Genomic DNA, 17,305 nt, shown 5'->3' with positions numbered 1-17,305 from the left:
GGTAAGCTAAGATCATAGTCATCTTGACCTTTATGTCTTTGATGCTTATGTTAGAATCTTTCTACATTCCAATTTGATATAAATCACATTCATATCTTCATAGTTGCTCTTGTGACTAGTGATTATTGTGTGATTTTTTAACGTCTATTAATAATGGCCCAATGATGAAAATAAGTTCCTTTACATTCTCTAATGAATTATGAACACACAATCCTATGTTATAGTTTCTCTATTGCAAGTACAAAATTGCATCTTCATGTAGCTTGCATTGTTATACTTCATGTTATTTTGCATTTTTAGGCTGCATTATGAGTTTGAGAGGGTTTTCCCTTCATCTTTCTTGTGGACTTTAAATCAAATATGGTCATTTTTTGATCTTCATTTCCTTATCTTCTTTCGTGATCTCAATTGAAATTTCTATCTTAAATAGTTGATTGATTTTGGAGCATTCTATTCCTTATGAAAATTTGAAATATCCCTTTACTGATTTTGTATGATATTTAAAGCCTCTAATCAGATCTTTAAGATCAAACAATCAATATTTCAAAGATCCATCAATTTCTCAATAAATCCCAAATCGGGTATGCCGAAAATAGTACCAAAAGCTTCACAGCTTCACATATTATTAACAAATCTGAAAGTGGACTTTTTATAGAAATTTCAGCAGCATAACAACCTACAAATGACATTTCCAGATCTATATAACATGTACAAAACAGCACCCAAACAGAGGATAAAAACAATGCTCATCGGGCTCCCAAAAACAACACAGAATAGCCCAGAAACACCACAAAAATACTAATAATCTATTATAGAAGTATAATAACAAAAAAATGCATATATTCAGCTCTATTTTAACATCTAAAAATCTGAAATATAGCAGCAACCCAAGCTGATATGAAATACTCAACTGAAAACACCAAACTCTTACAAAAAACACACCACAAAACCCATAAATATGCACTGTTTAGCACAAAGGCAAACTCTGCATGAGCATGCAGATGGAATGGCTTTAAAATCCCATCCTTATCCTTCCTAGAAACCTGAAAACTCTTGTTCTTGGGTCTCCTTCTCCACAGGTTTGGTAGCCTCTAAAGAACAACAAAGAAATGAGCAAAAATCAAGTTTTGGAATTAGCCCAAAATGCCTCCAAACCCCTTAAAAGTGGGCATAACCCTAACTCACATCCAAGAGGGGTTAATAAAACATATTTTAATAACAATATTTATTTATTAGTCCATTAGCTTCCAAAGATTATCCCCTTTTTCCAAAACTTCCCTTTTTTGGGCCTGCCTGCCTTAGCAAAGATTATTATTTTTAATTATTTGAAAAGGGGACATGACAAGTCCTCCCTTTCCAAATATTGCATGTCCTCAAGCAATGGCTAAACAATAAACCAATCAATCCACCTAGATCCCAAATGTAGTCATGAACTATACTATTGTCAATTAACATAGGCTCCTGCAATATCCTCTGCAATATAACCAAGAGGAATCTATAATCAAACTGACAATTACAGCTCAACCAAACTCCAAAGTCACAACTTCCACAGTTAGAAACCCACAAGACACAAAATCTTAGAACATCAAAACCCAAGTAAAGTGGACAAATCAAATTGCCAACACAGTAAATACCATCAACGCATCCCACTGGCCTATACGAAATGTACAATCTAACTCTGCAACAATGGTGAATGTTGCCGAATGAAACTGTACCAAGTATGGAGAATCCACACACTGTACAACTCCTGTACTCAACACAACTCTGCAAAGCACTAGCCACTGTCTCATAACCATAACTCCCATGCACTACTGATGGTGAAAAGACATTACAAGATAAGTAGCAAGAAATAGAACCCAAACCAAATTCGCCATGAACAAGTGATACAACCCACTATGACTGACCACCAGCTAAGTCAGGAGATGTCATATCCAAAGGAGTAGAATCAATAACAACAACTTCTGAAGCATCACTCCCAAACTCCTACTCTAAGTCATGTATTATCAAGCTATCAACTTAGAACCTATCACTATGTCGTGCCCATCACAACTCTCATCCTGAGGCATCAAACTATCACATAACTGATGATAAGCACTAGGAACCAAAGTACATCTCTGTATCATCATCTCACCATCATGGTCATCAAAGGTAAATTGATGAGCATACCTCACAATGTAATGTCAATAGAATGCGCCAATCTCAGTCAGTGGCTCAGACTGCAATCCAGATGTAACTAACTGCAATCAAGCACTAATCAAGTTGGAACTGACTACTACCTCTGAAGACATCGCCAAGGGAGTAGTATTACTAGCAGGAACCATGCCAACTATCGGCTCACCAACATCACACATGGTCTTTGATACAACATATCTATTCTTCATTCCATTAGTACTAGAGGTCACCACCATGTCAAGCATACCACAACAATCTGCTGCAGCACCCAACTCAACTGATCCTGACTCTAGTAGGGATGAACCCAATATGCCAATGTTAGTATCAAGGATGGATGCATCCCCATCTCCATTATCTTTGACAATCTCAACCATGGACATCCTCAAATCACCAGACACCACAACTTGTGACCATACAGAATCTGGTAAAGACTGTAGTTGCTCTAGCTCCATGGTCATCTTAGCCAAATGAAACTGTGACTCCTTGAAAGCCAACTGTGTACTCTCAAGAATCTCAGAAGTCACCTCAAGCTACTGAGTAAGCTTACTCACCTTATTTTCCTTGGCCAACAATGCATCGTATGATGTACTGCCCCACTCCATAAGATAATCTCTATCGGCTACCAACTGCATATAATCCTGTCTCAGAATCTAGATAGCCTCCAATAAAGAGTGGAACTCTATCAAGGAAAGATAACTACCTCCCTACTCATCACTAGTAGGAGAACCCCATCCATAAATTGCTAACAATTGATGAGTAGCATCAAAATGCTGGCAAGCAATAGCAATGTCTCGTTCACTAACTCTCAACTGATTAGACACATGATGGCACTGGCTAGACTGTCTCCTACAAACCTCCTCTGATGCACTGTCTAAAGGAGTATCCTCAAAGTTACTAGTCTCTAGAGTATTACCATCTATATCCTGTGAATAAAGTCTAATGCTCATATCAACATATGGAGTATCAAAAAATGTAGCATTGATGTCTAACTCCTCTGTACCAAAAGAAACTTCCAAGGAAACTAAGTCTTCAAAACTACCCATTGCATCCTCCTAGATGTCATCAATGCCAATATGATCCTGGGACTCATCTGTACACACTGCCTAATATGAAAGATCATCAACACATTCCAGCAAGTATGGTCAACTGGATATATGAAAAAAGCTCAACACTAGTGTATAAAAACTAATACCAGCATCAGACAAGCTGCTCGCACAAGAAAAGACAACATCGTGCAATCTGGTAATCAAATCCATGATAGCACCCAAACAAACACTGCTACCAAAAAGTGTTAAAGATCTCCAGTCAATTGAATCCCAAATGCCAATATAACAATCTCGAGTCCATATCTGTAAACTAGAATCAACTGGTAACTCAAGAAAACTCCTCACCTGAGTAATATGACCAATACCAAATAACTCCACATACCTGTCATGATGAGATAATGAAGTCACAATACTATCTTTGTTCACTTTCAGTCGGCTGGACAAATCATGTGAAGTACTACCAGCCTCAACCTCATGTGTCAAAGCATCTAACTATTCCCGGTACTCTTTCTCAGCAAAGTCATGAATGCTCAATGTCTGCTCATCTCTATGAGGTATCTCACCATCATGCACAACAACATCCTCATAATCATCATCTAAACCCACTATGTTGTAGTCACTACCTGTTGTAACCATACCGTCCTGAATACCTGTGACATCACCCTTTGACGACCTATATACAACTGTCTCAATTTGAGTATCAAGTTGACCATTACTATGAATTTGCATAATATCCTTTCTCACTACCTCCTGTGGTGGAGTAGAATTTGAGACCTCAGCCTGGCTATAAGCTATTTTCTCAAACTCCTCATGCAAGTTCTCGGTAATTGTGTCATCTGCCTTGTGAGAAAATTTTCCAAATAGAAATCCAGTCAACTTATCCACCTTAGCTAGGTTAAACAATGTGTCATTCATTATACGGTGGTGCTCAACCAACTATTCAGACATGCCATGGCTTATTTTCCTAAGATTATCTCGAATGTCTAAATAACCATCCTTTCTACTATTCTGACTCTGGATATCAATTGTCCAAGATTGTGTCCTTTGAGACTCTGTACTATACCTATCCATTCTAGATAAAGTAGAGTGTAACCCCAAAAGGTTATAACTTCTTCAAACACCAAGAACTAACATGCAATTGATTAGAAGTAGCATGCAACCATAGATTTTGACATGCAGCTGATTAGAAGCAACATGTAACCACCAAATTCACCAAGAACTAACATGCAAATGATTAGAAGTAGCATGCAACCATAGATTTTGACATGTAGCTGATTAGAAGGAACATGTAACCACCAAATTCACCAAGAACTAACATGCAAATGATTAGAAGTGGCATGCAACCATAAATTTTGACATGCAAGATATGGGTAGTTGTCAAAACTGACATGTAAACTTCTACAAACCCTCTGGCTGGCAAGATCATAGCTCTGATACCATTGAAATGTCCCTTTACTGATTTTTTATGATATTTCAAGCCTCTAATCAGATCTTTAAGATCAAACAATCAATATTTTAAAGATCCACCAATTTCTCAATAAACCCCAAATCGGGTATGCCGAAAATAGTGCCAAAAGCTTCACAGCTTCACATATTATTAACAAATCTGAAAGTGGAAATTTTTATAGAAATTTCAGCAGCATAACAGCCTACAAAATGAAATTTCTAGATCTGTATAACATGTACAGAACAACTCCCAAACAAAGGATAAAAACAATGCTCATCGGGCTCCCGAAAACAACACAAAATAGCCCGAAAACACCACAAAAACACTAATAATCTATCAAAGAAGTATAATAATGACCAAATTCATATATTCAGATCTATTTTAACATCTAAAAGTCTGAAATATAGCAGCAACCCAAACTGATATGAAATACTCAACTGGAAACACCAAACTCTTACAAAAAACACACCCGAAAACTCACAAATCTGCACTGTTCAGCACAAAGGAAAACTTTGCATGAGCATGCGCATGGAATGGATTTAAAATACCATTCTTAGCCTTCCTAGAAACTTTCAAACTCTCATTCTTGGGTCTCCTTCTCCACAAGTTTGGCAGCCTCTGAAGAACAACAAAGAAATGAGCAAAAATCAAGTTCTGGAATCAACCCAAAATGCCTCCAAACCCCTTAAAAGAGGGCATAACCCTAACTCACATCCAAGAGGGGTTAATAAAACATATTTTAATAATAATATTCATTTATTAGTCCATTAGCTTCCAAAGATTATCCCCTTTTCCCAAAACTTCACCTTTTTGGGCCTGCATTATTCAATTTATCAATTTATCAATTTCCTAAATCAATGGTTTGCAATATTTTACTGAATCAATTCAAATCAATTTCCTTGATCAAATTTGATTATTTCATTTTAAAGGTTGATCATTTTATCCCGAGTCTTATTTAATTAAAAGAAAACATTTCTTTTAATTAAATTCATCCACATTCAATTAATCAAGAGAAAAACCCCTCTTTTAATTTAATTAATTATTTCCTATTTAATTAAAAGAACTTGCTCCCTTTTAATTAAATAGATCCCACATGAAAAATGAAATAAAATAAAGAAAAATTAAATAAATTTCTTTTTCCTTCCCTCATTTAATTCTTCTCCTCTTTTCTCATTGGTGGAATTTTGTCTCACATGGATCAAACTCTATTATCCCATATTGGTTATGAGAAGCTTCCCACCTTCACATTTTTCTTTATAAGGGAGAGCCCTCTCCTAATTTTTGGAGATCCATTATTATGCTATTGTTATGCTGCAGGTTTGGAGAGAGATTTTTGGAGGAGTTTTAACATTAAAGCTTTTTGTTGAGAACTTCTATCTTCTTGTCTTCTTCTCTCATGCATCCATGGCTTACATCATAAGGTTTCGTCCTTGCATTTTCATATTAGCTTAGATCCATATTTGTTTTCATAGATTAATATTGCATTGTTATTTCTTTTCATAGATTAGGTTTCTTTTCTTGCATTTCTTTGCATTACCATGATATAGATTAGTTCTTATGTCCATTTGCATGCATTTTGGATCCTTGAATCTCTTATTTCATGATGTAGTTGCATGGGCACAAACTATGTCAAACTGAGGGCCTCCATTACAAACCCTTGCACTCTATGAATAGAGAGCTACGAGTCACCATTTGAGACGTCATTCTTGAGAAATTTTGGATATAATGACTCATAGAAGTGTATAATGATCAACATATATGGGAATCTCTAGCACCTTTGATATTGTAGATTTGGTAGCATACAAGGGTCCTATTCCATCTTCCACTCTAAAAGAGGACGTAGTCCTATAGGACATTGTAGCAACGTTACCCAAGCCATCTACAAGCAAGTTGCAAGCTAAAAATATTTAAAGTTCCAAAGTGCACAAGGTGACTAGGAACAAGACTTACATGAAGCATCTTGTAAAGTGGCATGGAAAACTAGATAGTGAAGCCACTTGGGTTGCAGAAGGAGATTTCAAGAAGAAGGACATTGACCTTTCTCTTATTCCCTCTTCAACTCTTAGAAGGAATATTGAGCTCAATGGGGGAGTATGGTGCAGGAGCACCTAGGATAGGTCACTAGGGAGAAAATAAGAGTCTAGGAGTCTTGATAAGACATAAGACTTGTTGATGTTTTGAAACAACATGGTTTCAAATTACCATGATGAGAACAAGATATATCTAGAGGTAGCTATTTTCCATCTTCAATGTACCCTTTCAAACACTAGGCCAACTATAAGGCTAGACTGTTCTTTTACTTTAGGCTCTGCAAAACCTAGGTGGTTATACCTTAGATTCACTTATATGGTACCAGTGCTAAAGCATATTCTTGAATCTAACAAAGTAGATAAAAAACCTTAATATTCTAACACTTATGCAGAGATCTCAAATATGGAATATCTAATAACATGGTCAAAGACATTGATAAGCTAAGTGAGGGCATCCTTTTTAGTTCTTCAACATTAAAGGGAAATATAGTTGATTTTAGAAAAAATGCATATATACAACAGTAAGAACAAGTTGATCCTATAGCTAATCAATGCCTTATCTATTGGGAAATTCCACAAATTAAATACATACATCTGTGATATCAGTGACATATTTCATACACCCAAATATAAGATCTATCTTATCACTTTGTGAATCTGACATCGATGTTCATAAAGATCTCATTCTCATGAAATATCCTTCTCAAAATAGCTAGCAACCTTGTCAAATACATTAAGCAATTACTTTGCCCTAATTTGTTCCAACAAAAAAATATATTAGACATACAAACTTAAGGGGATGTAAATGGGTCTTAGTTCTTTTTCCCTAAACCACATAATATTATAGATTACAAATATATGAGATGAGAATCAGAATGAAACTAAGAAATTTCTGCTCATTTGTATTCATTTCTTTAAAACTATACATTCAGATACATGAATTTAAAACATAAAAATGCCTAACAGATCAAAACTAGTTATGTTATCTTCACTATTACTATTCATACAAAAGAAATATCTACTGAAGAAAGTGGTGGAATCATAGCTTTGGATCTAACAATGTGGTCTCATAGACAAACTGGAACCAACCAGTTACACAGTGAAAACTAAAACCCTTATAATGAATGAGAAAGAGAAAGAGATAGAGGAAGAATGGATTCTTGGATTTTATCTAAAGATGACATGTGTCCACTTGAATCTCCACTCTTTACAATTGTAAAACATCTCTCCTCTTTCTACCCTTGAAATCTAATTTGGTTTTCATCATTATTCTGTAACAAACTTGGAAATATCTCTTATGAATGATGAAAACCCTTGTGTCACTCAAATAACTAAAATGCATCATAAAATTTTGATAAAATCTAGGTTTGACTGACTTGAAGGTGACGAAAATTGATGCTAACTACATTTTGACTACCTTTTATGCACATTCAGTTCATCACCCTACTAGAAATCACATTTGAACTTCAATACCTAAATGCAGTTGCAAACTAGGAATATGGGAGAAAACCTCATATAACCAAAACATATAGCTTTTTGTACAAAAAAAAACTCCCTAAAATGAAAGTTCGTCTTCTCCTAGTTCCAACAATATATAATACTCCTATGTTTGCTTACCAAAAACACCCAGAAACCCATTTTGAAAAATATGCCCCTATTATAAGTCTCAGGTTTTCACTTTGCCTTTTAAATTTCCACGCAAAATTTTTATATTTCCTAAAGTTTAAACTTTAGCTTATATCCCCATTGAATTTAAAACTACTACACCTAATTTTTTTTGAAAAAGAATTAAAAATAATAAATTTTAAATCACTTTATTTTTTACTCTACCCAGGCATTTTGGGTCAACTAAGCTTTGACTAGTTCTATGATGTGGTAGCACACCATTGGCTAGCAACTACCACATCATCTACCATTCTGATTGTCTAACACATCCCCACCACATGTCAACACCTCATTTGCTGCCTGACTACCCTGTCACTACTACATCACTACTCTAGCTGCACCTGCCACATCACTGCCATGTGCCACTTTGTTATTAGGCAGGAGTTACACTTGCCATGTCACCATGGACTGGGGCCCACTGCCATGTGGTAGCTAGGCACTTCCCTATATTTCTTAACTTTTGAGCATCTCCATAATGCGGGGAAGCAATAACCATTGGATCTCGTCACGTGGAAAAATCTTGAGTGCCCATCTCAATCTAGCTAACTCCACGTATTGCCACTTGAGCATTTGGCCTATCTCATTTGATGCCACATTTCATTCTAAAATTTATTTGAAGGTTCCACGTCATCATTCTTGGTTTGTATGTTTGTTCAAAATTATACCTTTTACATCCTCTAGCCAATTGGGACCCATACGCATGGTTGAGGCTTCAAAATCCTTTGTGTCTTTGAGACACTTGATATGTTGGTGCTCTTGTATTTAAGAAACAAAATTAGCCACCTGAGCATGAATGTGGGAAAAAAATCCTCAGGTATAAAAACCAATCCCTTTCCCATAGTGACTAGAAAGCCCTAAAAAACCCTTCATAGCCGATCAATGCAAGTTGAGAGCTTCATAGCATCATGTCTTGGCTCTTAAATATTTTATGAGATCACAAAAGGGCATTAATTGCAAGAAATATTTCCATCTATTGCTAGATTTTTCTTTATGTCCTTGTTAGATGGGTTTTAATATGAATTTCCATTTAAACTAATGTGCTGCCCCCTATGAAAATGTGGCCAATTTTTTTTGATATTCAAAATATAATCTCTGGCTGTGATTATCTTTCATAAGAAACAAAAAAATTCAAAAATTTGTGACTTATCTACTGATATTCTCTCCCTAATTGCACTTCTATATTTTTTGATCATCTTCCAAGTTGGCAATTAGCTGAGTGTGAAACTTGAAATAGGGGAAGAGGAGGAAACATGGAGGAGGCCTTTATATTGTCACTAGTTTTTCATGGGGGCTTCAGCTCATCTCACATATTTTTCATAATTAGCATGCCTTTCATCTTAATATAGCTAAGATCAACTTCTACTTGTAGCTCCTTTCACCTATTCGATGGTGATTCTTGCATTGTGCTCTGGGCATATTTCCTCATGAATTTAAATTTCACAACAAACTCAAGGTTGTTGAGCTGTCCACTAACCTACCCAGGCATTTTGGGTCAAATGAGGTTTGACTTCCTCTGCCACATAGAAAAACACCATTGGCTAGTTTCTGCCATGTCATCTATCACGAGGTGCTATGTGTCACCTCTCGATTGGCTGACACATCACCACCATGTGTCAGCACCTCATTTGCCACTTGACCACCCTGTCACTGCCACATCACTACTCTAGCTGCACCTACCACATCACCACCATGTAGCACTTCATTATTAGGTGGGAGTTGCACTCGCCACATCACCACAGACTGGGGCCCAATGCCACATAGCATCCAGGCACTTCCTCACATTGCTTAACTTTCGTGCATCTTCATAATGTAGTGAAGCACTAGCTATTAGATCTCGCCACATTGCAAAATCTAGAGTGCCCATCTCAATCTAGCTGACTCCATGTATTGCCACTTCTACATTTGGCCTATCTCACTTGATGCCACATGTCATTCTTTGATTCATCTACAGGGTCCATGTCATCATTCTTGTTTTGCATGTTTGTTCAAAATTATACCTTTTATAGCCTCCAGCAGGCTGGGACCCACATGCATGGTTGAGCTTTTAAAAGCCTTTGTCTCTTTGAGACACTTAAAATGTTAGTTCTCTTGTATTTAAAAAAAAAATTTCCCACTTCGGCATAAATGTTGGATAAAAATCCTTAGATATAAAAAACAACTCCTATGCCACATTGACTAGAAAGCCTTCAAAACCCTTCATAGCTGGTCAATGCAAGTTTAGAGCTTCATAGCATCACGTCTTGGCTCTTAAATATTTTATGAGATCACAAAGGACATTCATTGCAAGAAATATTTACATCTATTTCTAGATTTTTCTTTATGTCCTTGTTAGATGGGTTTTAATATGAATTTCCATTTAAACTAATGTGCTGCCTCCTATGAAAACGTGGCTACTTTTTCCTGACATTCAAAACATGATCTTTGGATATGATTATGTTTCTCCAGAAACAACAAAATTCAAAGATTTGTGACTTATCTATTGATATTCTTTCCCTAATCACACTCCTTTATTTCTTGATCATATTCCAAGTTAGCAATCAGTGAAGTGTGAAACCTGAAATGGGGGAACACAAGGAAACATGGAGGAGGCCTTTATATTGTTGTTGGTTTGTCATAGGGGCTTCACCTCACCTCACATCTTCATCATTATTAGCATTCATTTCCACTCAACATGGCTAAGATCAACTTCTACTTGTGACTCCTTTCACCTATTTGATGGCAATTTTTGCATTTTTCTCTGGCCATATTTCCTCATGAATTTAAAGTTTTCAGCAAACTCAAGGTTTTTGAGCTACCCACTAACAAAGAAACAATTGTAGCTTCATTGACAGTTACAAGAAAAACTTGCCCCCTCTGATTGATGATAGAGAGTCAACCAATGTAAGCAAAGTAGCTCTAATGTGTTCACATAGCTATTGTTGTCATGAAGCCCTATTCTTAGAGGACCCACAAGATATTCTACCAGGTTTTTCACTCTGAGAGAAAAAAATCTCCCAAGAAAAAACCCTCTAATCATGGGATCTTCATCATAGCAATCCTTTTGGAAAAAAATGATGGTTAGAAGAGCCAAATTTGGATGAACCTTTGCATAATTGCCCACATAAAGATAACCCATCTTCTTTAAGAATTGTGATATACTTTTGATCATAATGTCAGAGAAAATGCTTGAATTATGCCATTAAAGATCACTTATCTAGCTTTGAGATAACAAGTGTGGCATTCATCATCCATGCCAATGCCACCATGTCACAAATCCCATGTCACATTTGATTCATTCCTTCACTGCTTTGGGCTAGCTAATACTTACACCAATTTTGAGGAACTGGTGTATGAATTTGTTAGATGAAGAAAACAGCCTAAAACATGACTAGATAGAGCCTACAACAATTATTTTTCTTGTTCCTATGTTGAAAATTTTTGATCCTTGGTGACTTGTTGATTGGATGAATTTAGTTGGGCCCCAAAGTGGGTTTGACTAATTTTTTTTTGAATTCAAACACTTGACTCAAATGGGCTTACTAAACATCCCATATTGATTGGATTCAAATTAGAGCACTGATTTGTCATTGAAAACTTATTTCACCTCTTTCCACAAACTATGATTTTATGCTAACAGTTCCTATCAGTTGGCTTCAAAAAATGATTTAAATAGATAAGTGGGCTCTGAAATCAAACCTACTAATTCTTTGTTCTGCATTCTTGCATACTGCTAGATCTTGTCTCATGAAAAATTATCAGTGAAAAGATATTGACTATCAAATTTGTCCTCTCAAAACTTCTTGCAAGAAAACATGTCAGAAAACCACAAAAAACATTTTGTTTTGGCTTCGAAAACTGGGGCATTAGTTCACTGTTATGAGGAAAACATAAATATGGGATTTCAAGGGATCATGACAAATAACTACACACATTTGGTGAGCAGTCAAAGTGGGCTACTTAGAGTTGTAAACTAGAAACCTTGATAGATTTAAAGATATGACATTACGAACAGGGGTACCAGCTAATTTGCACTTCTTGATGCCAGTAAAACATCATAAATTGCATTTGGAATCATGTTTGAAAACTGATCAAATAGATTCTTCATAAGCTCAAAATTTAAACATAGCAAGTCTTTGACCTATAGAATGTAATGCAAAAGGAATTTTCTCATTTTGATCAATTGGGTCAAAGTTATAACTGGTCAAATAAGGCCTTCCAGAATTCTAAACAATTTGCATCATCATGACAATAGTAAACAACCAACTTTGAGGGATTCAAAACCTAGTCAAAACATATCAAAATGAATCAAAATATAAAACATAGGCTCTCTAGTATGGACACTAAATAATTTGAAAGTGGTGAGTCATGAAACATTACTGGGTGTAAGATATTCAATTGCAAACACGACCTCTTGTCACTATTTGACACTTAGGTAAAAGTGCATATTTGAACACTACTCTAAAAAAAACTTCACATAATGACTTGGAATGGCAATTTATCTTCATGGAACACATAGATGCATTAAATTCAAGGTGTTAGAAACATTAAACAACTCTTAGGCCTCAAATGGATAGCCGGGTACACATGCATTAAAAAGTGCTTCTAGGGCTTGATTTTTTTAATGGTACTCAAAATTAGGGCTTCAATTTTGAGTCCCAAAAATACCTAGTTAGGAATAAAGATTCATTCATGTGAAGAAAAAAACACCAATGTAATGCATGAGATGTGCAATTAAATGTAATGTTGCAGTTATTATCAATTAGGGAAAAAGTATAAAAAAATGATTTAGAGGGTTAAGTAAGAATAGAAGGATAGGTAGACATGGAAATGGTCTAAATATGGCCTAAATACCTTCCATGTATTTTTTAGAGTCATAATATATAGTCCTACCAAGTCTAAGATGTAAAAATGCAAAAATTGTCAATTTTGAAAAAAAATGCATATTGACAATTTTGCAAAAAGTGCAACTTTTCTTGTAAAAGTTACAAAGCTGGTTAAAATACACTAGGAGGTTACCAATGAGTGAAAGTTGGTTCAGGTAGTTATGAAATGGGTATGTAAAGAACTCCAAGTTACTTTTGTATGGTTGAGAGTTTTGGCATTGTATGGATGTAAACATTAGAACAACAATTTGATGACAATTGTTCCTATTCATGGAGGTGCTATATGGTTTTGCTGAGAGTTGTTCTCATATTTTTGTGAATTCCTGGTATTAAAGAAAGGTGATGATAATGACATTACATTTCAGTTATTAGAGGAAATTATTTCTTTGGTGATAGGCCTTACAGTTAAAGGGAGAAAATGATAGAAAGTGACTATGGTTGCAGATAGAGCCAGTTTGAATCGCTTCTTTTAGGAGGGTGAAGAACCCATTCGCCATTATGGTGGATTTCTACACAAAAAACTTCTAGAGCCTTGGAATGAAGTATTTTTGGTGCTAATAAAATATCTCACCCTGGAAGGGAGGTACGACGTGTGCTACTATTACCATTTTCCCCTACTAATTCATTTCCGCCATCGTAATTTTATTTCTATTGTTTTCTTCTTGTTACATGAATTACTTGATTCTATTTTTGATGTTAACGAAAAGATGGAGTTTATTTTATAATCCCTCACTAGGGGTTGATGTTATGCCTTTAGCAATTCCATCTCGCCTTGTTGACCCCTAGGATTGTGGAGGTTGATATCTTGGCTCTTCATAACCCTTGTCCCTAGCATGTAAAAGGGAGTTGATTCTATAATCCCTCACCAGGGGTTGATGTTCTACCTTTACCAATTCCATCTAGCCTTGTTTCCCCCTAGGATTGTGGAGGTTGATATCCCAACTCTTCATAACCCTTGCCTCTAGCATATTCCTCTGTGAATCACTAGCCCTAGAGCTCCTATCCACCAACCATCACCAAGTGGATCCCATGAGGAGAGAAAAATTACCTCCTCAAAAAAAAGTGAAAATGGAGAAAGGGAAGGAGAAGGAGCTGGAGGGTTTAGAAGAAGAGATTAGAGGTGAAAGTCAAAGATCTGGAAGAATTGAAAAAATGAATGCCAAAAGGAAATGAGGACCACTGCTTTGCAAGAGGAGGATTTATATTATAAAGAGATGACCCACCCCAAAAATAGAGTAAAATAAAATACGTTGAACTATGGCTTGGGAAATGAGGAGGTGGAAATTTTGGACTCTTCTAGGTTATGCTTAGGTGGTGAGGATAAGGGGAGCAAAGAGATGACCCACGTCTCCATTTCTATTATCATGGGTAGGGTGGACCTCACATAGGATCAATTCCTAAAAATAGTGGAAAGAGCCTTGTCCCCTATGAAGATATCCTCTCTAGCTAGGGTGATACCTAAAGAAAAGATTAATTCTAACCCCCTAGTTTTGTATGATAATGGCAAGGACATGGTGGAGGGAAATTTTGGTGGTAAGCTAGAGGATACTAAGGAGACCCACAATTTGGAGGTTCAAAACCTAAGAGAGAGGATTGAGGCTTTAGAGGAGAGGGTCAGATTTCTATCAAAGTTCACCATCAAGGTGACACACACGGTAGCCACTACACTATACCTGCTAAAGGACAACTAGGAGGAGGACTTGGCTCACGAGGACTACATAATGCTTTTTGATTTCTTGGTAGAAGATTGGGCCAACATCCTCCTTAAAGGGAAGGATTAGAACAAGCCTAATTAGGGCCTACTCCTCTCTATTTTATGTGTTTGTTGGGTTGCTAGTTTAAGGACTTAGTCAGTTTAAAGGTTGTTTTTCCTTTGTTTAAAACTCCTTTCTTTTAAGTAATATTGTTCCACATCATCTTAGTAGGATGCCTGGTAGTTTTTATTATTATGCTCCTTCGAATGATGTTTTTGTTTTGTTAAGAAATAGTAGGGGGTAATCTTTTGTTTGGATGGTAATATAATGGTTGTAGGCTAGTTTGTCTTTTGTAAGGGCCAACCCCCTTCTTTATTATTCAAAAACAATTTGATGACAGTTGGAGTGGAATTTTGAGTTTTGGATTGACATGTCATTGAACTAGTGTTTTTTTTTTGCAATCTAGTTTTTGTGTTTATTCTACTATTTTGGTTTGAGGTTCTAAACTACCCATTGGTGTTTAAAATAAATATTTTGCTAAACTGTCTGCTTGTTGGCTTGTACTAGGAAAACTTGGCAAAATTTTGTCTAGCAGTATTCCCCATGGTTGAAACCTCATGAAACCTTGATGAATGATAGTAGACACATTGTATATGATGTGCTAGGAGGGAGGGAATCAAGAGTGTAGGGCCAAAGCAATTCCTTAGAACACCTAGGTGAGACTGTGATGTACTCATCTAGAAATTGAGCCAAGGAAAGAAGGATCCTTGCAAGGGTATGAAGTTTTGGTTGGAATGGTTATTATGTCATTAAAGAGCATTGAATGGAGTCACTATATGTGCAAGGAAAAGTATCCAATGTCCCTAGGGAAGGAGCAAGAGTGGTTTTGTTGTTGACTAGTCTAAATGGTCATTAAACCCTAGCGAACCCATAAAAATATGGATAGGGAATCTAGTAGAAGTTGGGAACTTGAGATCCTAAGAATCTTGAAGCCCTTGGAAAAGGGCATTCCAATATAGAGTTTTTTTGGAACCTACTTGAGGAAAGCTTTTCACAAATCCTAATTTAGTCCATTAGGAGGGCTAATTGAGGGCTACAAGACCTAATAGGAGATTTTCAATAGTTTGAAGGGATTGTATAAAAACCTAATGAATGAAGTATGGAAAATGGATGAAAATAAGTCCAAGACATTCTAGGAAGAGCTTTTAATCCTTGCAAGAAGCAGTGAACCATTAAGGAGGCCTAGAACGAAGTTTAGGTTAATGAGAAAGCCTAAATAGATAGGATAGCCAAAGGGGGAAGTTGTTCTTAGTTTGATTAAGGGCAACTTGTGTAAGTAGAGGATACTAGGAGTGTTTGTCCACTATCTACACTATCTTATACTACTCCTATCAATTCTTGAATATAATACTTTAAGAAGAGGATTACATAGAATAATTAGAAGGATTTCTTGAGTCAGATCATAAGCACCTTCTTTTCAAGTTGAATAAAGCATTGTGTGGATTGAAGAAAGTACCAAGAGAATCATATGAAAGGATGTATTCATATTTTATTAATTTTGGATTTCTGAGTGCAAGTAAAAATAACAACATTTATTTAAAGAGTGAAGCTGAAAATAAGGTATTAATTACGGAAATATTTGTGGATGATATCATATTTGGTGTGAATGATTTGTTGTGAAAATAATTTTTTGATAAAATGAGTAAGCAATTTGAGATGCTATGTTTGGTGAGATCAAGTTTTTCATTAGTTTATAAGATCATCAAAAAAAAGATGGTATATATGTGACTCAACTAAATACATTAAGGAAATCTTGAAGACATTTGGTATGGATGAGTCAAGACCAGTTAGTACAACTACAATGACTAGATTCATATTATCTAAGGATGGTACTACTCCTCAAGTGAATGAGACACAATACAAATCAATTATTTTGAAATTATAGTACATTTTACATGGTAGATAATAGATTGCATATGTATTCGGTATAGGTGCAAAGTTATCCTCTAATCCTAAAGTAACACACATGATTGTTGTTGAAAGGGTATTCATTTACCTTAAAGAAACAAAAGACTATGGGTTATGGTACAAATAGAAGGTGATTTTCAGCTTCAAGTCTACACTAATGGTGATTGGGATAGAAATATTGATGAAAAGAAAAGTAGAAGTGGTAGAGCATCCTTTATAGGAGAAAGAATGATTACAAGGCTAATCATGATGGGGACACAACCCAAGAACAGAATGGACACAACAGAAAAGGGAAATTGTATTAACTGAAAAATAAGCTAATACATTTAGTACAGAGAAAATAAACTTCAAAACATGCCCTAAGGGCTTACAATAGCATAAATGTGGAGATAATTTCTCCTTTCAGTACCTCCTCTCAAAC

Source organism: Cupressus sempervirens, chromosome 10 (assembly GCF_028749045.1).
Source record: "Cupressus sempervirens isolate cs-2001-9-10 chromosome 10, ASM2874904v1, whole genome shotgun sequence".
Classification (NCBI taxonomy): domain Eukaryota; kingdom Viridiplantae; phylum Streptophyta; class Pinopsida; order Cupressales; family Cupressaceae; genus Cupressus; species Cupressus sempervirens.
This window is presented reverse-complemented; position numbering follows the sequence as displayed.